The following is a 22,878-nucleotide window of genomic DNA, read 5'->3' on the forward strand; positions in this document are numbered from 1 at the left end:
AATAAACAAAGATGGTTAAAAAAACTTGACCACAAATAATCTTGAATACCTAGGTGGTTCTAGTCTTCAGGATTAACTTCCTAAATAGTTCCTTGAATCATCCTCAATTTGCATTTAAAATAATCTACTCTGAACCACAATCCCAAATAACTAATCAAGATCTATCAAACACCGATTACTGAAGGAGACTCAGAGTAATCATAACAACAACAGTGGACATTTAAGGAAACTGGGGCACAAGGTCGCGCTTGTTCAAGCGATGACGGTAGACCACAATCGTGGCTCTTAAGTGCTAGTCCCAACTGACCTCACAGAATGAAATAAATAAGTAAACCTCCTGCATTCAAGGAACTCCTGAGTTTGCCGGCACATAATATTAACAACCTCCAACAGAACATTCCACACATTTTTAGTGGATTCTCTAAGAAAGATCTTACAACCTTTCTTTCAAGACCATGGAAGATTTTATTTTATCCTTAAAACTGAAATGCCTTTTTCAAAAGACAAGTCTGTGGCTGGTGCTACATAAAATGTCATTAGTTACTTCAGCATGTGGTTTTCTTATCTTTCTTACTGAGAAACTTCTTAATGTGTAAGAGTGCGCTCAAATAGTACACACAGACTGACAAGGGATAGTCTTGCCTGGCCATCTCCACACTGACTGTCACTAACACCCCACTTCTTCTCAGGTTACTGAGACTCCTACTGGGAAGGAGGGTTCCCCACCTGTCTCAGGACCTAGAACTGGACCTTCAGGTCTGGCTCCCCACCTTATCTATCAGGGTCATCTGAAGAGTCTCTTTAAAAAAGCAGACACCCACCCACCCATACTTTTGAACATCACAATAAGACCTTGGAATGTCCATTTTGATAAGCGAGGTAGACTGTGCACTCTGAAATTTGGACTAGAGACTTAAGACTAAAAACTCCATCATCAGTGTTTCCAGCATATGAAAGGCAACACCTTTTAACAAAAAGCTGCCTTAATCTATAAAATGATCTGCTGAAGCAGCACCATTCTGGTGCTTTCAGAGAGAACCGTGTTAATTATTACCCATATCATGAGCAGCTTTCAGGGCTAACTCCCTAGAAATGTTTCTGGTAAAACAAACAGTACAAAAATGTATGTCATTATCATTTAATCAAGAGTTCTACACAGTAAATACATGAATAGCAAAGAAAATAACAGAAAGAGGCCAAATTTTTTTTCTCTATTTGGTAAAAAAATAATTCTAGAATTTAAAGAAAAATTTTAGAAAGATTAATTAATGCCCTGCAATCCTCCTTAGTGATAAACAGAGAATCCTTTACCAGAAGATTTCTTTAAAACCACCTAATTCGTTTTGGCTTTATTAATAATTAAACCTTCTATTTGATCCTCACCACTCTTTGAGGCAAACAAGTATAATCCCCATTCAACAAAAACGGAAATTGGCACTCACACACATTAAATCACTTGCTCAAGGTGACAGGTCCAGCCACAGGCAGTATGTACTTAATCATTATTAAACTTATTTTTAAATCATACAAGATTTCCTCTGCTTTTAAAAAAGTCTATAAATTTTTATCAGAAAGTTCTTCTAAACATCTAACTAAAATCCCATCAGATATAATTTAGGAACCATATCTTTTGTGGATCTAAAGAACTGCTGCTCATCATATCTCATATTGAATCACTTCATGTATCTCGGAAACAATAAAGCCTCCTTCCCCTCTTCTTTTAAAGGAAAGGACAGCAACACTTCAACTTAGCCTGTGACAGACGATGGTTGCCGAAGATGACCACATTTCTCAGCCCACATGCTCTTCTTCTAATTCAACTTTTAACATACCTCCCGGGCTTCCCTGGTGGCGCAGTGGTTGAGAATCCTCCTGCCAATGCAGGGGACACGGGTTCGGGCCCTGGTCCGGGAAGATCCCACATGCCGTAGAACAACTAAGCCCGTGCGCCACAACTACTGAGCCTGCACTCTAGAGCCCACGAGCCACATCTCCTGAAGCCTGCGTGCCTAGAGCCCGTGCTCCGCAACGAAAGAAGCCACCGCAGTGAGAAGCCCGCACACCGCAACAAAGAGTAGCTCCAGCTCACCACAACTAGAGAAAGCCTGCACGCAGCAACGAAGATCCAACACAGTCAAAAATAAATTAAAAAAAAAAAAAAATCCTCCCAAGGAGAGCTGGGATCTGGGGAGGCTTGTGACTAAAGCCTAAGTGACTCTACGTGAATTCTGAGGTTAAGTCATCAGAGGAGATACAGCTTCCTTGGAACTCACTCTTTGAACCCCAGCCGCCATGCTGTTAGGAAGCCCAAGCAGATGCAAAGAGGCCATAAGTAGGTGTTCTAGCCTATAACTTAGCTGAGGTCCCAGCTAACAGCCTACATCAAACACCAGGCATGTAAGCGAGCAAGCCTTCAACTGATTCCAGTGCTGAGCCATTGACTCAGTCCTGGATCTGAGTCTTCCAAGCTGAGACACAGGATACCACGCAGTAGATAAACTCTGTCCATCATGCCTTTCCCCAACTTGATCACAACATTGGTGAGCAGAATGCCACCAAGTTTCGGCTGGTATACTATGCAGCAACAGTAAACAAAACTCTCTAATTCAGAACACAAGCAAGAAATGAAAAGGAGACAAAGAATAAGAAAGTTTTTTTCTGAAGGCTCAAAATAAATATCCCCAGTTCTGTGCTCTGAAGATTACTCACTTTACTGATAAGAGTCTGTCAGATTCTCACACAGATCTTACTAAAAGTGCATGTAAAATAAGAGGAATTAGAAACATACTATATAATATTTTCTATCTTCAATCTAAGCACGTCTCTCTTTGGAATACCTTTTCTCCTCTCTGATGAAATCTCCATGAGCCCTTGAGGCTCAAATCAAACAGTACAGCAGCTTTCCTCATCTCACAAAATGAACTGTTTGCTTCTATAAAATGTCTGTCCAGCCCTTCTAATACAATTTTCTATTCTAAAGCATATATTGTACTGTAATTACTTGTCCACATGTCTCTTTCCTTCCCTAAACTGTGAGACCTTAGAGGATAGGGCCTATTTCTTTTTTAACCTTTGTGTTCCCAACTCCAAACCCACGGCAGGTAAAGTGCAGAAAATCAGTAAGGAGAAAATGGACTGTTATTTAAATTTAAAAAAAAAATTTTAAACATACACACAGATACACAAAAAGTAACATCCAGTGAACAGACAGAAAAAGGCAAGTCTAGTAGTTAAGCTAGAGCTTGGTAGTGAGGGGTCTATGGTTTACAGTGATTTAGTGGCGAGACAAACAGATCATTATCTTAAATGATCTCATGGACACTGAGTGAATTTTAGCCCAAGTCAGTTTAGTAAATAAGGAAATACTATGCATTTTTAAAGTATCTTCTCCTAAATGACTAATGTTAAATTTTGAGGTGCTCAAAGGAATAAAAACCAGAACCAGAAAAATTAGATACATGAGACCTCATGTGCTGAATGTTTTGTACAGCCACTCTTTTACAGTAATACGACTTTCCTTATATTATTTTTGCCCACTCCCACCCCTTACCCCGGCCACCTATCCTTAATGTCCGTTTGGTTACATTTCAGAACTCCGAAGTACTTTCCTCCCAGTTGACCCAAACTGCTACCGTATCTGTTTGGGACGTAGCACAGAGCCACTGAGAAACAACCACAATACTGTCTGTCCAACCCTCTCCAACAGGCCAATGTTGTTTTTCCTTTTGTTTGTAATTTAGTTTGGTTTATTTTAATAAGCTCTTCAAGCACCTTCTGCAAGCTTGAGCAAAGACATTCATGAATTTATTTCTTTTAAACCACACTAATGTATTATTTACCTTTTTTATTACTTTAAGTACAGTTGACTTACGTTTCCACCACCAACACTGGTTTAAAAAAAAAAGCAGTACAATACTCATAAAATGACAAGAACAAGGAGGATATCCCTTAGTACATCTGTAAGACATTTCAGAAAAGTTTTGCAAACAACCAAAAATCAGAAACCGGGATTTCTGAGTCATTTAAATTCCAGTCCCCTCAAAACTGCCCTGATTTGTTAATTAAAAAGGCCTACGTACAGTCCCACTTTTCTTCCCATTGTTGACATCTCTCATGTGTCTCCCAAGCTGCCACACTCCAAAAAACCCCTGGAAACTATTGCCTCCATAATGTTACTCCAAAGAAGTATTTGATATAAAAGCTTTCTATTTAGCCAAGGGTGCTATGAAACGAATGTCTCGATCTCAGCCCCCCTCCTGTTCCTAAAACAGAAATCTACTACTTCCTAGGAGGAAAAAAGTCCTCAAACTCTCTGACTGTAAGCGTTCTCATAGGCGGGCATTACCTCTGTGCTTGCACCTCTCACGGCGTTACTTTTATGAATCTCCTTGTGATGCGTTTGTAGAAAGCATGTCTAGGCCCCAACTTACAGAGACTTCGGAAGGGGCAATGCCAAGGAAACAGCCTAAGATGCTACTATCTCAAGCAGTAGGTTCTCAACGGTTATGCTCTTCTTTAGCCCCAAATCCATTAACATATTTAACAATTTAATTTCTTAGCACTTCTGGAGAAACTGAAGTCTAAAAACTGAAAAGGCTGGTTGCACAACAATGTGAATGCACTTAACATTACTGAACTGTATACTTAAAAATGGGTAAGATGGTAAATTTTATATGAATTTTATCACAATTAAAATTTTTAATTAAAAAAAATAAACACTTTTTAAAAAGCCAACATCTAAAGAACCACAAAACCAACCAACAAGAACTAGGGGAATTACCGAGTATTAACAGAGACTACAGAACCAAAGGCAACGGAGGAGCTTGGTCAGATCCTGGTTTGAAACCCACAGCTGTTAACAGTTTGGAGGTAACAGGGAAAATTGAAAGAAGACAGTTGATACTTGATGATATGTTTTCTTAGGTTTAAAACAAAGTTTTATTAGGTTTAATAGTTGTATTGTATGCTATTACCTAAGTAATGCCTTTATTTTACAGCGACGTGCTTTATGAATAAAGGGTCATCTGTACCTTACTTCCAAATAGTTCACGCCACACACACACATACATACACAAACACACACACACAGAGCGGGGAAAGAGGGAGAAAGAAAAAGCACACACAACACTGAAATAGCTGTTATTTAACCACTTGTTCTACCACGTTATGGAAGTATCACAGGAGCTAAGAGAGACATATGATACTGCCCATCCCAAAGCCCCGCCCTGCCTTTCCACTGGGGTTGTATACCGTTTCTACTACTTAATATATAATTGGTTGATGAAAGAATCTGAACAGATGACAGACAGATCACGTTCTGACTTATTCTGCAAATAAAATGACCCCACAAAGTAAAAAAATTACTGTTTAAATAGAGATTTGGGAAGAAAGTTGAGAATACTTTTCCAGGTCTTGTCACAAGTATATATTAATGTGTGGCCTGTAGGGGCTTCGTTCTTTTGATAGTTGTAGAATTTCATTACTTACCTATTGAGACATCAACCCGTCAAGTGATGCTTTCATTCTCTTTTTGATCACTTCTTCAATGGAAGTATTTAAGTGCCGACCCTACACTTTGCATTTGGTTTTGTTTTATTATCTTTCCAGAACTACTGAATTTCCCCAAGGTTTTCTTTACCTTTTTTCTCCTCTTTCCACTATAAACTGAGATTATTAATCCCTCTTCCCATTACAGTGTCAAAATATTCTGCAGGGGAAAAGTTAATAAGTCTAGGTGCAGAAAATGTTCAGTTTTACTGAGGCAACAATACCAAAAATGTTAAGTCTTTATTGTTTCTGATTCAAAGGTAAGTGGACTTCCTTCTTGTTCTACAGAAAATTTTTTTGTAAAATCTGTAATCAATGTAATAAGCAACTGACTAATAATCTCTGGATATTGTTGGATTCCATCTCTCTTTTTGTTTTGATTGTACACTTTGCTGTTAACTGAGATCAATAATATAAACCCCCAGCAAACTGAGTTTTATATCAAAGAACTGCTTCTTAAATTTTAGGCTAACTCATTAGTTTTCTCTAGGCAAATCAAAGAGCATGAGCTTGCGTGGTCAACACATGTTCACAGCAGGCCAGGAAGAACAGACTGACAGGTACAAAGGCTCATGCAAAGAGAAGAAATGGGGGAAACGGCTTTGTGGCAGACCCATCTAGTAAGCGTCTGGGAATGTCATTCTGTAGTGAGTGGGGGGACTTTTATTATTATAAAAGGGATATTTTGGAAAGATCAGTCTATTGACTTACAGTACAGAAGGAGAATTGAAGTCAGCCCAAACTACGGTTTAAAAAGGAAAGACTTTAAGCTGCTCTGTATACTATTTGGGAGGAGAGGGAAAATGAATGAAAAAATACATATATGTGGCCTTCCCTGGTGGCACAGTGGTTAAGAATCCGCCTGCCAATGCAGGAGACACGGGTTCGAGCCCTGGTCCAGGAAGATCCCACACGCCGCGGAGCAACTAACCCCATGCGCCACAACTACTGAGCCTGTGCTCTAGAGCCCGCAAGCCACAACTACTGAGCCCACGTGCCACAGCTACTGAATCCCGAGTGCCTACAGCCCGTGCTCCGCAACAAGAGAAGCCACCACAGTGAGAAGCCCGCGCACCTCAATGAAGACCCAATGCAGCCAAAGATAAATAAATAAAACAAATTTATTTTAAAAAATACATATATGTGTATACATATACACACACAGAGACATATAGACTCCATCCTTACTATTTCCCCCAATTTTAGCAAACCCATAAGAAAACAGGTACCATTCCCTGTTGTACCTGTATCATTCAGACAATAAGCCAGTGCATATAATCATTTTAAGCACATTTATAGAACACAACAGAAATTTTAATGCCAGATTTGTCAGAGCATTTTACTTGATGGTTTTTCTCCTTGATGTTAAACTCTAAACAATGTGTATCAAAACTTGTAATGTGTTTTACTAACATGTTATGGCCCTCCGTTTATTCATTTAAACCTTCCCCCAAAAGTCTGTGTAAGTTGCCTATTCCACTTAAAGTAACAAGTACTGTAAGTTGACTACTTGGTTTGATCAAGCTGATAAACTAATATAATAGTCCATCCTTAAAAATCTTTCAAGCTGCAAGGGCATGTATTTGCTACTCTGGATTTACTCTATATATACCTTCATTAATTTACAGATTTCAAGCAAGGCTACTCTTCTGCATTGATATTTTCCATCTGCGTGTTCCTAACCTCTTTAGCCTGGACTCAATGCAGCAACTCCTCTATGGGCCGCCCCCAGATTCTTTCTGAATGCCTTTCCTTTTCTTTTTCCTCATTATACACTCAATCCCTTTCTCCAAGAGAGTAAACATCTATGAACCGTTGAGGCAAGCCCAGAAAACCTGGGATGAGGCTGCTAGAGACACCTGAACCTCACTGGGAAATTTCTTGAGTAGGGAATGAAGAGGGCCTCCATAACGAGGAAACCCCTCTCTATCCCTTGGTGCAAAGGCACTGGCTTCCCTCACTCATCTGAGGGCCAGGCCAGGTGAAGGCAAGGAGCTCAGCCTCTGAAAATCACAAGCCCCAGAAGGCCTTCCCTTGTCCTACCTGCCACTGGGTGGAGTAGTCCCCTCACTTCTCACCTGAAAAGGGGAAGAGAATCCCCCATTTGCTCAGTCTGGTAATACAGAGCACTGGGGTGGAAGGGCTGCGGGGCTCCGTGGTGCCTGAAGGGAGCGGGCCATCAGCACCACAGACCTGGTCCAGAAGTAAGGATGCAGCTCATCAGGAGACTCTACACGTGGGAGCCGGCCAGCTCCTGGTGCGAGAGCAGGATGCAGACAACTACCATGAAGGAGAGCTTCTGGGGCCTCAATGTCCTGGGACCAGCTCCACCTACCACAGGCTCTCCCTTCTCTCCCCACCACAGGGTCCGGGCCTGCCTCCAGTAAGCACGAGAAGAGGCAGGGAGCAGCCGAGGCCCTCTCCTCCAGGGGTCCTAGCTGGCCCCACGGCCTGCACTGCACACAGGGCCAGGCCATATGTGCCCAGTGCAGCTCCATCCTGCCCCAGCCTTCACTCAACTCGAGCCAGCAAATCTGGGCTTCCCTCGGTCTCCTGACTCTCTTTTCTCCTGAATGCTTTTTCTCAAAGTGAGATATTTACTATCACGATGAGGTCATCAATGATTAAGAGAATGCTGTTGTTACGATGTGAGTGCCCTTTACCCAGAGAAGGCAAACGCTCCAGTTTTGTTTTCTAACGTCCTTCAATGTCCAGGCATTCTGTTGACTTTTGTCGCTGTCAGTTGTCACTGTCAATATGTTCAGGACACAGTGAATATCATGTCATTTTCTTGTGTTATACTTAACAGCTTAAAGCCTTTAATTTATTAAAATTCTTAACTGTACACACCTCTTGTTTAAAATACAAGGTAGTACAGCATAAATAGATCTTTATATAACTTCCAGTCCCGTCACTAGATTTTACTTATACTTACTATCTGTTTATTTAGAAAAGACTCTGGTGGTACTAGAATACAATAAAATGACATTTATTAATGCAATAAATATTTCTATACCACACTTTTACAGAAAAATCTTAAGGAATCAAGATATTCATACATCTTACTTAAAACAGCAATAAGAACACTACACAAGTCTCAAAACAGAAATACAGAAATTGAAAACACAATACACTACCAGAAACTCCAAAGAGGTGGGCATTCCTAAGGCTTTAGGAATTGGTTAAAATTTCACCCATCTTAAATCACCTTAATATTTCCAACTTATAACCATTTTGACCAGTTAAATCTAATGAACACTTTCAAGACATCTAACATGATAGAGTCTGTAACAATATCCTTAAACAGGGAAGAAAGAGAATACAGCAAAGCTAGGGAACGTAATCCTCAATACTATTAGACAACAGAGGGTCAGTACCCCCGGTCGGCTGGACCACAACCTTGTGCAGCAACTAACTTCGAACAACAAATCAGCCAGTTACTGCGCCAGCCTGTTACGTGATCTGTTCTCAACCTAACGGCTTCCTTAACAAACAGCCAGCTTCTTCACCAAGTGCTGTGAGCAGAGCAAATCTGTTAGATAAAGAGGGAAACTGCAGATCATGATCAGACTCGAAATACTTAACGAAAAACTAATGATAGCAACACACTCCCCATAATCTTGATTGTGTTCCTTCCCTGCCACCCATCTTCCATCTTCAACTTTGGGGGGCGGGAAACAACCCAGCAACAACAACCGAGAAAGCCAGGGAAGAAGGATAAATGGAGGCAGAGAAAAGTCTACAAAGATTTATACCCAACTGAGGCAGTCCAAAGTTGTGCTATTATTTATCACTCCATCCTCACTTCGAAGGCCCGGTCTCCGAGCACAGCACACCAGACCCGATGTCCACAACAGGCCGCAGGCACAAGGTGGCAGGTACAGGACACAGAATCGCCTCCAGGACCCGCAGGCCCCCACTGCCCAGCTCCCTAACTACCACAACCAGCTTCTGTAATGTCAAGAAATGCTGTTATGTTAAATTGGTAGAAATTCATACACTTCTGACATTGAGATTTTTTTAGTCAGGAACTTCCATATCCCCTATTTAGGAATCAAAAATACCTGTGAAAGAATTCACCACCTATGTTCCAACAATAACCAGAGGTGATTACCTAACGAACATATTTATGAAAAAAAATCTATTTTTAAATATATGTATACAAGCACATTAAAAATGTATGTTTAAAAATATGTTTTCCAAGTAACTAAATTTTCCATTTAGTTTGACTCTAGAAATGACTCAAGTAAAGCTATAGGTTCCTCTAAAATATGCAATTCAATGTTCAATTTACATTTTGACAATAACTGAAAAGCTTTTCATTATTAAGCATATTAACAAGAGAATTAGAAATGTTAAGCTAAATTAATATTAAATATTCCTACAAATGCTACTGTACCACCGAAGGTAAGGAAAGTCACTTCATCTTTGATTCCTGAGCTGATTTTATAAGTGGGAGCCATCTGCCAGAAAAGACCATCCTCATTAGATGGGTGCTTCCAGGGACAGAAATCAGGCAGCAACAACAGCAGCTCCCAGAACCCCCTCACACCCCGCAAGCCTTGGAAGATGTGGGGTCACATTTCCTGTGGACCCACTAAATGAATAATAGAAAATACCATGCCTTATATTTTCATCTCTGACAACAGGGCTTCAGACCCGGCAGCTGGAACACTAAAAGCAGTGCATTGCTGATCCCCACACGTGCACAGGTGAAAGAGTTCCCTGAAAGCTCTCCCCGCTCCCTGCAAACAATTGAGCAGACAGAAGAATTCCACAAATAGCAGAGCAGAAGTCAGATGACTGAATATATTACCAGCCTCCTTTGGGGACTACAATATCTCAACACTGAGTCACCCATGCTACACGGGTTGCAAAAAACCCTGCAAAACATACATCACACAATTACCACCTAACGGTTAAACGTGCTAGAATTAAATATACATTAAAGGAACAAGAAGCCGAATGTCTACACCAGTGCTTCATTGGTCCTAAACCTCTATCTAGAGGGCTGTCTCCATCTCTTTTCTACCTCTCACCCACAATGGAGTTTTCTCAAGCTTATTTTCTGAGCTTCTGATTGTGAGAAACAATAGGCAACTTGAATGTGCTTTTTCAAAATACACTCCTACCCCTTTTTCCTTTCCCTTTCCCTAGTGGAGAATGATGGATCTGTGTCATCTCCGCAAAGCACTGGATGGGACACATCCACATGAGGCTGCGAGGAAGTGCGGCCGACCGACCATCTAACAAGAACACAAGTTAAGAGGGCAGGGCTAAGGGGCAACGTTGGCCTGGATGCAAATTACTCTCCAGCACTCGGGCTGTGTGACCTTTGGCAAGTTATGTGACAGCTCTGCGCCCCCACTTCCTGAACTGTGAAAGAGGAATGACAACAAGAGCGCCTCCCTCACTGTCTTACAGTGAGAACCAGACAGGAGTATATAGCAAGGGCACCTTATTAGCAGGGCCCCAGGTTTTGAGTGGGCACTCAGTAAACGTTACCTGTTTTGACTTCATCCATTACCATTCTTACTTTTTGAAAATTAAAAGACAAGAAAGAATCCTGCAATTTAGGAACTGTTAAATTCTGGGCCGATGACTAAAAAATCTGGAGACTGCTTATAGATCTTAAGACAAGTATCGACTGTCCAGGTACAGGCTTGCCCTGAGGCAAGGGTTTGGGAGACACAGGCGTACAGAATTTGCAGGACTGGATCTATTCAAACCTATTCATCCTTTTTACAAACCAAACAACCAGACTGAGAGCCTTCTAACGACCTGCAAACATATGTTTTATCAGATTCCAACCAGGAAGACGTTCTCAGACTCACCATTCCCTCTGATATTTATGATTTGTTTCCCCACCCATTGGTCAAGGTTAATTTTTTCCCTGAAGTTTTGCTCAGAGGCACAACTTAAACCCCTTTGGTCTTCATCTCCTCCTGGAAAATGAAGGTAACCTCTACTTCACAGGATTGTGGCAAGAAGGAAGGAATGGAGCACACCTCAAAAAGCCCCTAATAGGCTGTTGGCACTCAGTGACAGCTGCTCTTATCATTTCAGTTGTTCTATTGCTGCTCTCCCAATACAGACATTTTAGTCAAGAGCCAGAATGAGTTACGTCTAGAAAAACTGACAACCACAGCAGAATACCTGTGAAAGGCTATGCAAGGGAGTTTTCCATCCTTTAGAAACCTACAGTGGTAAGGCCCAGGGTACGTTAGCCTTAAAGGCAGCAACAAGGCACAGACAATCCACAGAAATCAGAGGTCACTGACTGCCTGTCACCTTCATCCAACTATACGCTGCCACCTGGACCACACATAACATGATTTCAGGGGAAATAAAAACAAAACTAATGATAAATATTCATACCTTCATTAAACGAAATCTATTTAATAATAAGCTAATCAGTCAAGGGAACATTTAACAACCTTTTTGTTATAAACATTACAATCCTATTTTCAGGGGGGAAAAAAACCCAAACCCAAATCAAAGCAGAATTATCTAGCTTATGTAATTAAAATTAACACATTAAAAGAAAAGATCTTTAGTATGAAAGCAAACTGAAAATTAAGGTGAACACATCCCTTTCCACCCTTCCCCCACCAAAACAAATCATCACCCACTGTGTGTTCCCCCTTTAATCACAGGTTTGCAATGGATGGTTTATACTATAAAAGGAAACTGCCAAAGCTGAGACACTCAAAACTCAACAAATAACTGAACAAACAAATGAAACAATGGTTAAATGAGGCAAGGATGCAAAAACAGGATCTAAAAAGCCCAAAATGAGAGTTAACCTGGCCATGAGGAACTCCATCAGGAACTCTTAACAGTTCACAATTGGCTGCCTAAAAAAACATAAATTCTGACAGGATTAACATGCTAACTTCAATTCTCCATGCACCTACCAACTGACACCCAAAGTAAAAACTGTTCTTTCTTTCAGATCCTGTAAGTATTAATAACTATTTAATTACTGCTAATAATGTCTACCTATAAGTAGCTCTCATCTCTTACTTTCTTAAAATTAAGATTCTATGTCCAAAAGCCTCAAAAGCAGGTAAGTCAAACACTGCCATAGGTTCCCTGCTTATTTAATTCTTCTCTAGAAATTTCCAACTAGAGAAACAACTGAAAAGTGTCCTAGAGTCAATGTTTCCACAATTGCATTATATCATCATAGCCACTGGAAGCCAGAAATGTGGTCACTGATGAACATTTCATAGGATAAACACATAAAATCTTTACCCTAACAGCCAAGAGTATTATGATTTAACTGCAGACCATGTAGTCGTTTAATTTCAGATACCTTCATAGCACAACCTTTAAGATTTCCACTTTTTCATAATCACCCTCGCCTCAGTTTTGTAACAGCTAGGAAAACTACATACGTTTCTAAAATATCCACAAAAGTCACATTCTCACCTCTGTTTCAAAATTAGTATCTAGAATCCATAAAGTATGTGTTTTCTTTATACTGTCTGAATTGAGGGCCTGTGACACTAAAACCATATTGTACGGCTTTTCCAGACATTACTTTCAACAGACTTTAAGGAGTAATATGACATAATATTCTTTCTACAGTTAACAATTCATAAACCCTTCTACAAGCCTGTAAAAAACAAAAAAGGAAATAAACACAAATGCCAAAAGCTTTTTTGTTTAGAAAACAAGGCATAGAGGTAAAATTAGCCTGCAATACGAAAGTGTATAAAAAAACTGAGTGGGGGGGGTTGTTGTGTTTCCCTTAGTTTTCGTTATTAGTATGTAAACATAGTCTGATTATTTCATAGGGGGAGAGATCCTGATTCGCTGCTCATTTTATGATTTACTGCAATAAAAGACCAACACCTTAAAGCAACTGACTTATTTTCTCCCTCCTATTCTCTTAATTTAAAATTGATAGAGCATGTAATAACATAAATTGCCAAACAAAACTATAAACACAAAACATTGAAAAGCTAACAATTTCTTAAATAGCAGTTTTGCTATAAAAATAGTGAAGCATTAATTATGCATTTAAATAATTTCAATCATGACATAATAATGGTCAAAATATCAAATAAGGACACACTGCATTTCAGAAAACTAATCTTCTAGAAAAATTGTTTAAAGAGCCCCCCTTTGTTTTGGTACCCAACATCCTAATGACTGCTTAAAAGCATCCCTTTTAAACTCAATTCAATACAAACAATTTTTCCTAAGAAATCCAAGCTGTCAACTTATGGGTCACATTTCAACCTGATGTGATTTGAAACAGCTAAGGTACTGAATCCTTAAATATAGGGTGTGTAACGAAAGCACTGTTCATAGGTCCTTGCTTCTGAGGCTTCCAAAGCTTTAATAAGATACAACTAAAGATAAAGCCAACCAAGGAGCACTGCCCCTTTATGCGCTCACACAGCAGCCCAAGTTCCCCTCTGATCTTCACATTTTAGGTTTCTAGTAAAACGCACCTCTAACACTGAGCAAAGGTCATGTAAATTATATTTAACCAATGAAGGGTTAAAATCAGAGCTAAACTATCTAAAAAATATTAAATTCATAATTGGTAAGCTCTTTTCTAACCTCTGCTTCAGTATCCTGACATCTAAAACTCCTCTGTTAAGACTGAAATTCCCTGGAGGAAGAAGGCTCAGATCCAGTCTGAGAGCACACAATGGAATCACAGCTGACGATGCACATCTTTTTCTAGATGTCTCCATATGCTTGAGAGGTTTTCTTTCCCCCTAGCAGGCATTAGGGGACTTGCTACTCACTGCCACCAAGAATCTGAGAACATTCTCAAGGATTATTGTAGAGAAGGAGTAAAATAATGTGTTGCTCTTGAGCATACAAAAGACACATGTTAGAGTGGCCTTCAGTAGCTAAATTAACTAATGACGGGGCGGTTTTGAATGTTGTCAAATTTTGAACGTTGTTTAATTTATAGTACTCCCTACTTCTAGCAGCTAAATGTTTATCTTCACAGTTTTTACTATTTTATCACTAAAATAACACCTCAAGGGCTAGAGCAAAATGCAATTAATTTTTGTCTATATGGACACTTACAATTATACTGGATGGGAATTCATGGTAAATACTGTTCCCTAAAACTATAGACCCCTCAATTCTTTCTTAGTAACCCAGTATTATTAAAAGCTCAAGAAACCAGTATACATAAGTATCATGCACATAAAATGCCTCAAAAAAACAAAACAAATCCCTCCCAAGATTAAATTCAGGGGATACTCATCACAAAATGAACAGATGTATTCTCACGCTAATATTATTCATTCTTTGAACTCCCAAAGATTCTACAAATTCCAGTTGGAAAAAGGAGCCTTGCTGCTGTCAATGTGCACTAACCTCCCCAACAAAGAACAGGAGCACGCACAAGCACACGCACACACGCACACGCGCGCGCGCGCACACACACACACACACACACACACACACAGCATCGCAGCAGCAGCTGCTGTCTTTTTAAAACACTGCTATTCCTGCAGAGCAACCTGTGATCTTTACAGAGAACCGAAGACCTATCCTCCCTATTCTGAAAAGTCAAGAGTTGAGGAAGTCACTAGACTGTAGCCAACAAACAGTGTAAAATAACCAAAGATGTCTCCTAACCTTGCAAAAACCAAAAAAGTACCCACACACTGTACCATTCAGTTGTGTTTAAGCAAACTAAAATAATTTATTTTGAAGAATCTTTTGTGTGGGAGTAATCTGACAAACTACATTTTACTCTCTTTCTGTAGACAAATATTCTTTGACCAGCTTGTTCCTTAAATACCAACGCTTTAGGTTTCAAACAGTGATGCTTTGGTTCCTAACTTCATTTTGTTTACTTAAGAAAGAGCAAAAAAACAGAAAACATAAAATGCATACCATAAACCACAACTTTTTTTTTAAATGTCATCCCAAACACCGAACTTCCAAGTGTACTTTGGAAACTGGCGCTCTAGTTAATCAGGGAACCAGTAAAGCCATTACAAACAATGATGCTTTACACTCCCAATAATCAACTGACGTGAGTTTTTCCCGATGCCTTCGTTTTCAGAGAACCCTTTCAAATTTCATTGTCCCCACGCTGGAGTAGCTGAGTGAAACTGAGATAGAGATAAACAGATAACTCCTATGATCCTCAGCACGTAAACCGAGCGCTGGGGTCCAGAACGCGATCACTACAATATATGCCATTTTAGAAACGGGCCTCGGACAGTTACTGCCACATCTTAAGTGCCTTTTAGACTTCGTCGTGTCTAAGACAACGTCTCTGGTGGTACCAGAGATACACAATATCTCGTGCAAACTACGTTGCCTCCCCCGGTCAGAGCCCCCGTAAGTGACGCTACCCCACAGATCTAGGAGCGGGTGACCAGGGATGTGCAAGAGTGGAGAGCTCTTGGCGTCTCCATGACTCCCCCGCCCCGCGCGCAACTCCTCTCTAACTGGTCCGGAAGAAGCCCCGCCCCCTCCCTTCCTCCAGCCCCCGCGATTGGCTTATCGACACCCGGCAGGTCAGTTCCCTGCCTTCGATTGGCTCACTGTCCCATCACTCACACGCAGCGAGATTCGGGTCGGTGGGAGGGGAAGGCGTTGGAGGAGGTGGAGTGGGAGTGGGATTAGAGGACGAGGTGGCGGAGGAGGGCGTTCAGGCTCGGTCCCCGGTTTAGGAAAGTTTCCCCTACCAATGACAGACCCGGACGGCGCTAGGCCCGGTCCACCTCCGGGCCGGTGCAGGGCGCTCGGATCCCCGATTCCCGCCCCTCGGTCCCGCAGGCCCCGGAAACCACTAGGGGGAGGGGGAAGAGGGAGGGACCAGTTAACCAGGGACCGACCCACCCCCGATCTCGGAAGAGGCGCCTCCGGGACTCCCCGGAGGGGCGGGGGGCGGGGAGCTCCTGCGCGCAGCGAAGACCCTGACCCCCTCCCCCAGCAGCCCCCGGAGGCCCGAGAAAGAAGTGTCCCCGGGCCCGGGGCGTGACCGTCGCGAGCCGGCCGGGAGGGCCCCTCCCGCTTCCCGCCTGGGGGCCCTGAGGGCCTGTCCCTTCAGGGGCGGGGAGATGGGGGAGAGAAAAGGGGGCGCTGGCGAGCCAACCCGGAACCTCCCGGACCGCCTCCCGCCCCCAGCCCCGGCCCCTGCGCGCCTCCTGCACACACGCCCGCACCCAGAAAGTTAAGTCAGGGGCGAGCCGGGCTCGGCGCCGCCGCGGTCCGGCCCCCGGCTCCCCGCCCCCACCGCGGCCCGGCCTGCTCGGCCCGAGCGCGCCGCCCGCCCCGCCCGCCCCAGCTCCTTCCCGTCCGCCCGCGGCGCCCGGCGCCCCTCGCCCCCAACCCCCGGCGCTGACACGGGCCCGGCCCGGCTGCCGGGCCGCGGATCCCCTCCTCCCGGCGTCTCACCCAGCTGGCCGCCCCTGACACGGCGCTTCACCTTCACACACCCCCGAGCACTTCCCAAGTCCTGCCTCCCCTCGCCCGGCTCCCACCCTGCACAGCAGTCGCTCCGCGTTTCCATGAAAGAATGCACCTTCGGCTTCACCTTTCCGTCCCTGCCTCGCGTCCCCCGAGGGCGCAGGAGACGCGCTCCTCGCCGACCCGCACCGGGCAGGGCGGCGGGCGTCTCGCTCCTCGGGCGGGCGCCGCGCCCGCGCCCCCGGCCTCCCCGCCGCGCCTCGGCTCTCACCTCTCGCCGGCGCCGCGGGCTGCAGCCTCCGCCCGCCTCGCGCTCCGGGACTCGTCTCCCGAGCTCTGGCAAAGCGCTGGAGCGCCTCCTTTCTCTCCCAGGGACTCCGCGTCTCCCTGCCGCTTCCCGCCCTCCCCACCCCCCAAGCCCCAACTCCCCAGCCTCGCGGCGCCTCCGGGATGCAACTCGCGTTTTCCGCGCACCGGGGCAGCGGTCGCCGCACACAAAACAGCCCTCTCGGCGGCGCGCGGCTCTGCCCGGCTCGGCGCAGGAAGGGCAGACGCGGCCGGGGGTGGGGACGCGGCGCCCCCCGCCCGCCGCCCGCCTCCCGCCCGCCCTCGCGGCCCCCAGGGAAGGCGCGGTTACCGGCTCGGGTCGGTCACGCCGTCAGGTGCCGGCTGCCGTCGGCGCTGACCTTCGCCGCCGAAGCTGTGGCTGAGGCTGCGGCCGCCATGTTCCCGTGTTAATAACTGCTGCCTGGTTGTTTATTTCAATGGAGATCCTCCCCCAACTCCCTCCTCCTCCTCCTCCTCCTCCGCGTCTCCGCACTTGCCGAGAGAGACACAGACCGCGCAGAGCTCGCGATTAGGGGAGGGGGCTCGGGAGCCAGGCAGTCCCTCCCCCCTCCTCCCTGGCCGTGGCCGCAGCCAAGTCCTGTCACTGGGGAAAGAACGGAGCGGAAACTTGCGTCCCGCGCCCCCGGGGAGGGGGCAAAGGTGGACGGAGGGTTCTCTGGGGAGCAGACCCTGGCCGCGGGGTCCGCAGCATCTCCGTCGGCGGAGTCCTCTAAGAAGGCGACCTGGGGAGAGGTGAAGAGTGAGGAGAGAAAGGAGAGGGGACAAAATGGGTGACTGTGGTAGAGGGAGGGTGACCTATGGGTGACTGGAAGTGAAGGGAGAGTAAACAGATGACTCCATGGGAGGGCAAAGGGCAGTGCCAAAAAGAACGAGTGGATGGGACAGGCCGGGGCTGCAGAGTGGAGGCAGTGGGATCTTGGGGCTGCAGACGGCGGGGCAGATGCCCCCGCACGAAGATCGGAGAGAGCCCAGTGCCAGGTTCGCCCCGGGAGGAACCTCCTGCCCGCACTCCGCCCGGGCCCCTCGGCCAGCAGCCTGCACCCCTAGGGCGCACCTCGCACGCCCGCGTCTGCTGCTGCGCCCTGGAGGCGCCCGTCGTCCATCAATTCAACCTCGGCCCCTAAGACGATAGGCTTCTCCAGTTGCAGCCGCATCTGAAGAGGGGATGGAGTGGCGCGACCGTGCGAGGCGAGCTTAAAAGGGTGCCACCCAGCAATTGCATGATAAAGCAAAAGGACACACAGTGTAATAAAGCCTGACCTGGTTGAGCATTCTTGTCACGACATGAGTCACAAAAGTTTTTTAGTGGAAAGTCCACTTTCTAGACAGAAAGTGATGTTGGGGGATGCAGGAGAGTTGCACTGAAAATTAGAAGAGAAGCCTCATAAAGGTTACTTGGATCAGTTTTATGCTTTGGAAAAGCAAGTTCTTCACAACCCAGATACATTTCGTCCGAAGAAATCAGCAACATTTGTCCAACAAATTTCCCTATTTTTGGTCTTAAAATGAGAAAGGTCACTTGCCATAGACAATAAAAGTGTTTACTGAACACTTACTATGTGTCTGGCACTGTGCTAAGTGATTTATACATTTTGATTATTAAGCCTTACAAAGTAATTACCATTTTTAGCCTTCACAAAAAAATGAAGCTTAAAGAAGTAAAGTAATTTGCCTAGGGTCATACAGCTGGGAAGCTGGAGAAGATTTGAGCCCAGTTCTGGCAGACTCCAGAGCCCACACTTTTAATGGTGTCTTCAACATCAAGTTTGTGGGAGTAACACCAATTTTCTTTCGGGAAAGAAAAAAAAAACGTGTGTATGCGTGACTATGGATAGAAAATGTCTGGAAGGCTATATAACAAATTGTTAGCACTGGGGAGTATGAGTGGGTGTGTAATGGAGTAGTACTTCCACTTTTATTTTGTACACTATAGTGTTTAAAATGTTTGCATTCACCATGTATTAATTTAATAAATTTTTGTAGATTATTTTAATTACATGGCATAACAGAATAAGGTTTCCTGAAAACCCGAAGCTCTCCAAAAAACTGGGGAAGAAATGGGAAATGGAGGGTTTTTTAATGACCTGTTTTCTTCCCCAAATCCTCATCCATAGTATTCCTACAATGAGGTAGTAGTCGCCTGAGGTCTGTCACATTGCTGGACTCCAATTTCCTTTCCTGTCATCACCCCCAACTCTGAGTTGTGATAAAGAAAAGACTCTCCTTCTGGCTTTCTACTCCTCTTTTGGCAGAAGTCCAGAGTTCATCAATACTCTGCAACAGTAGATTTCACACCTTCAAAAACCACCCATGATATCTGTGCAAATTAATGACTCCCATTGCATTTCCATGTTACTCAATAAAACTTACTCAAGATACATGACTGTGTCTATAAAAAAAAAACAAACAAAAAAATCTGACAGCTTAGCATAATGAGTTGCCTCCAGCTGCTAATCAGTTGCCTCAGGCCTTGAGGAATCCTATAACTTCTGCTCTCTTCTACAGCCTCTGGTCTCCCTCAACACTTCATGTTGTAGTTATAACAATATTCTGTCTTGCACTGGAGTTGTTTATATATTGTCTTTCTCTTTCACTAGATCGTAAGCTATTCAGGGCCCGGAACCATGTCTTGTTCTTGTTTTTACATGCTATAGCTCCTAACAAGATCTCATATAATGTTTGCTGTTTATGTGAATCTGTAAAATGTAAACAACAGTATCCAATCGGTCTTCATGTCCGTTTCCCCAACTCACCCTCCAATACCTTGCTCTTAAAACGTATTTATAAAAAATGTTTTCAGTATTTTGAAGGAATTTAGATTTCTGTAAGACCTCAGAATAATTGTTTAGGAAAACCAGCCGTAAGTATTGGTGAATTATCATGTGACAATGTAACATGAAAAGGAAGAAAAGTAAATAAGTTGGCTTAATTATTCAGTCAAAGAAAAAATAAACAAAAGCAAAGATATAGGAACTGGATATATTACCAACAGAGAACAACCCAATAAGGAAAAAATGTGGGTGCAAATCGTAAAGGGGAAGGAAATTATTGAAATTTAGTAGAAGCAGAAACAACACACCATGGATGGATGAGGCAAGTAGACAAAAACCAAAAAGAAATGTCAGCCAAATCACAAATGCAACTTAAAGTAGTAAAGAAAATAATTTATATAGTTAATAACACACCTAAGAAAATCAGGACAATGTGAATACTATAGGACAAGAAATTCTATTTTGTCTGCCTTCTCTTCCTCATTCAACTTCAAGTTACTTTCTTCATATATAAACTATATAAAAATGGAAGATTCAATATGTTTTTTTATTATTACTACTAGCATGCTTCATGATATAATGAGAGGTAACACAGTGTGGTAAGAAGAGCTAGAAAAGATAGGCAAACATATGAACTGCGCTTTGCTACTTAATATGTGACTAAATATCTCAGTTTGCTCATCTGTATAATTGTTGCAAGACTCAAACAAAATGGTATAAATAAATGTGCTTTGTTAACTCTTAAGTTCTTTATACTAATGGAATATTATGTTGATTAGATCCACGCATAGCACAGTTATCTCTATTTCAGTGTTCAAGTTATAAAAACAAAAAAAATTATCGTTCATTCTATTAAAAATGTAATCACTGGATGGGGGGAATCAGTTAAGACATTTGTTTGACAATTTGATTATTGAAAAAAACAACTGTTTGACCAAATGTTTCATTCTTATTGTCTGCTCTCTCCAAATCCCTTAAATATTATACTACCATAAATGTGTCTGATACAGGTCAAGCGTACTACAGATATTTTTATTTCTAATCAAAGTAGGCATTATATGTATTATTATTCTCATTTTACATATGAAAAAAATGAGGTTCAGAGAAGTTAATTTATGCAAGATCATAGAGCTGCCTTTGCAGCATGGCTAACAGATTGTGCTAAAATTCTTTTCTTCATCACTGAAAATCTCTACTACTCTAAGCAACACATTGTCTTCATCCTTATTTCCTTAGGACCTATAACAACTCCTAGAACACAATGCAAGCTCAATAAATGATTGTGAAATGAATAAATCAATGAATGAGGGGTTCCATTCAAACCACACTACACACTGTCACAAGATTAATATTCCCACTTGTATTTCTTTCCCACTTGAAAACTCTTAATAATCCTTAATTGCATACAGAATGCAATTCAAATCCTTTACCTTGTATTCAAGACCATCTTCAGTAGGACCCTAACTGCTTTTTCTAGCAGTAGCAGCAACAAAATACTTAATACACCCTCACTCATTCCAGGGTGTCCTGGAAACAGACTGACATGAGTTTCAATCTTGGCTCTTACTAACTGTGTGAACTTCAGCAAGTTATTTAGCCTCTCTGCAAATTCTATCCTGTGCAACAAGGTAAGAAAATGAAAAGGAAAGAAGTAAAACCATCTTTATTCATTGATGATGTGAGTGTATACATAAAAAATTCAAAAGAGCCTATAAACTATTAAAATGAATGTAAGATACAAGGTCAACAGTCAGAAATTTTATTTCTATATACGAGGAAGAAACAACTGGAAAATGACATTTTTTAAAATAAAAACATCAAATACTTAGGAATATATTTAACCAAATTACTATTGGCATTTTTTTTTTAATGGAATAAAAGAGAAGTTCCTGGGCTTCCCTCGTGGCACAGTGGTTAAGAATCTGCCTGCCAATGCAGGGGACACAGGTTCGAGTCCTGGTCGGGCAAGATACCACATGCCGTGGAGCAACTAAGCCCGCGCACCACAACTACTGAGCCTGCGCTCTAGAGCCCGCAAGCCACAACTACTGAGCCTGTGTGCCACAACTACTGAGCCTGCGCGCCTAGAGCCCGTGCTCCACAACAAGAGAAGCCATGGCAATGAGAAGCCCACACACTGCAACGAAGAGTAGCCCCCACTCGCCGCAACTAGAGAAAGCCTGCACGCAGCAACGAAGACCCAATGCAGCCAAAAAAAATAAAATAAATAATAAATAAATTTTAAAAACAAAGTTTATAAAAAAAAAGAGAAGTTCCTCAATAAAATGAACTGTACGCACAAAAAGCCTATAACAAATGTCATACTCAATGGTGAAACATTTACACCTGCTCCTAGAGATTGGGAAAGAGAATTGGAAATAGAATGTCCACTGTTACCATCTGCATTCAATATTGTACAGTAGATTCTAGTCAATGCAATGAAGAAAAAAATGATATAACTATCACTAAGGAAGAAATAAAACTGTCATTATTTGCAGATGGCATGAACGTTTATGTAGAAAATCCAAAAGAAGCAACAAATGATTAGAATTAAATTTTAGAAGATCTCTGGAATGGAAGGTTAATATACAAAATACAGTTGTATTTTTATATATTAGAAACAGAAAATGAAAACTTGAAATGTAAATTGAAAAGCTTTTTGGCAAAATCCATTAAAGCTGAGCATTTCTGCTTTATGACCCAATAATTCCACTCCTAAGTATATACCCAATAGAATTCATTGACTGAAGAACGAATAAATTACAGTGTTTTTGCTCAATGGAATACTATATTGAAATTTAAA

General features: G+C 42.7%; 1 protein-coding gene across 7 annotated transcripts in view; it reads right to left on the reverse strand.

Moving 5' to 3' along the window:
* The window catches only part of NCOA2 (nuclear receptor coactivator 2), a 271,124-nt gene extending 253,088 nt beyond the window's left edge, over nucleotides 1-18,036 (reverse strand). For 2 of the 7 annotated variants that reach the window (XM_019925203.3, XM_019925202.3), the window contains exon 1: nucleotides 17,594-18,036. The gene's annotated coding sequence lies outside the window, so the exon portion shown is untranslated. Of the gene's footprint in view, nucleotides 1-17,071; nucleotides 17,181-17,227; nucleotides 17,362-17,593 lie in introns of those variants that run through there. The other 5 variants (XM_019925196.3, XM_019925200.3, XM_033843180.2 and 2 more) reach the window with 4 other exon arrangements.
* Nucleotides 18,037-22,878: the final 4,842 nt, after the last annotated feature.

This window comes from Tursiops truncatus, chromosome 17, assembly GCF_011762595.2.
Source record: "Tursiops truncatus isolate mTurTru1 chromosome 17, mTurTru1.mat.Y, whole genome shotgun sequence".
Taxonomy (NCBI): Eukaryota; Metazoa; Chordata; class Mammalia; order Artiodactyla; family Delphinidae; genus Tursiops; species Tursiops truncatus.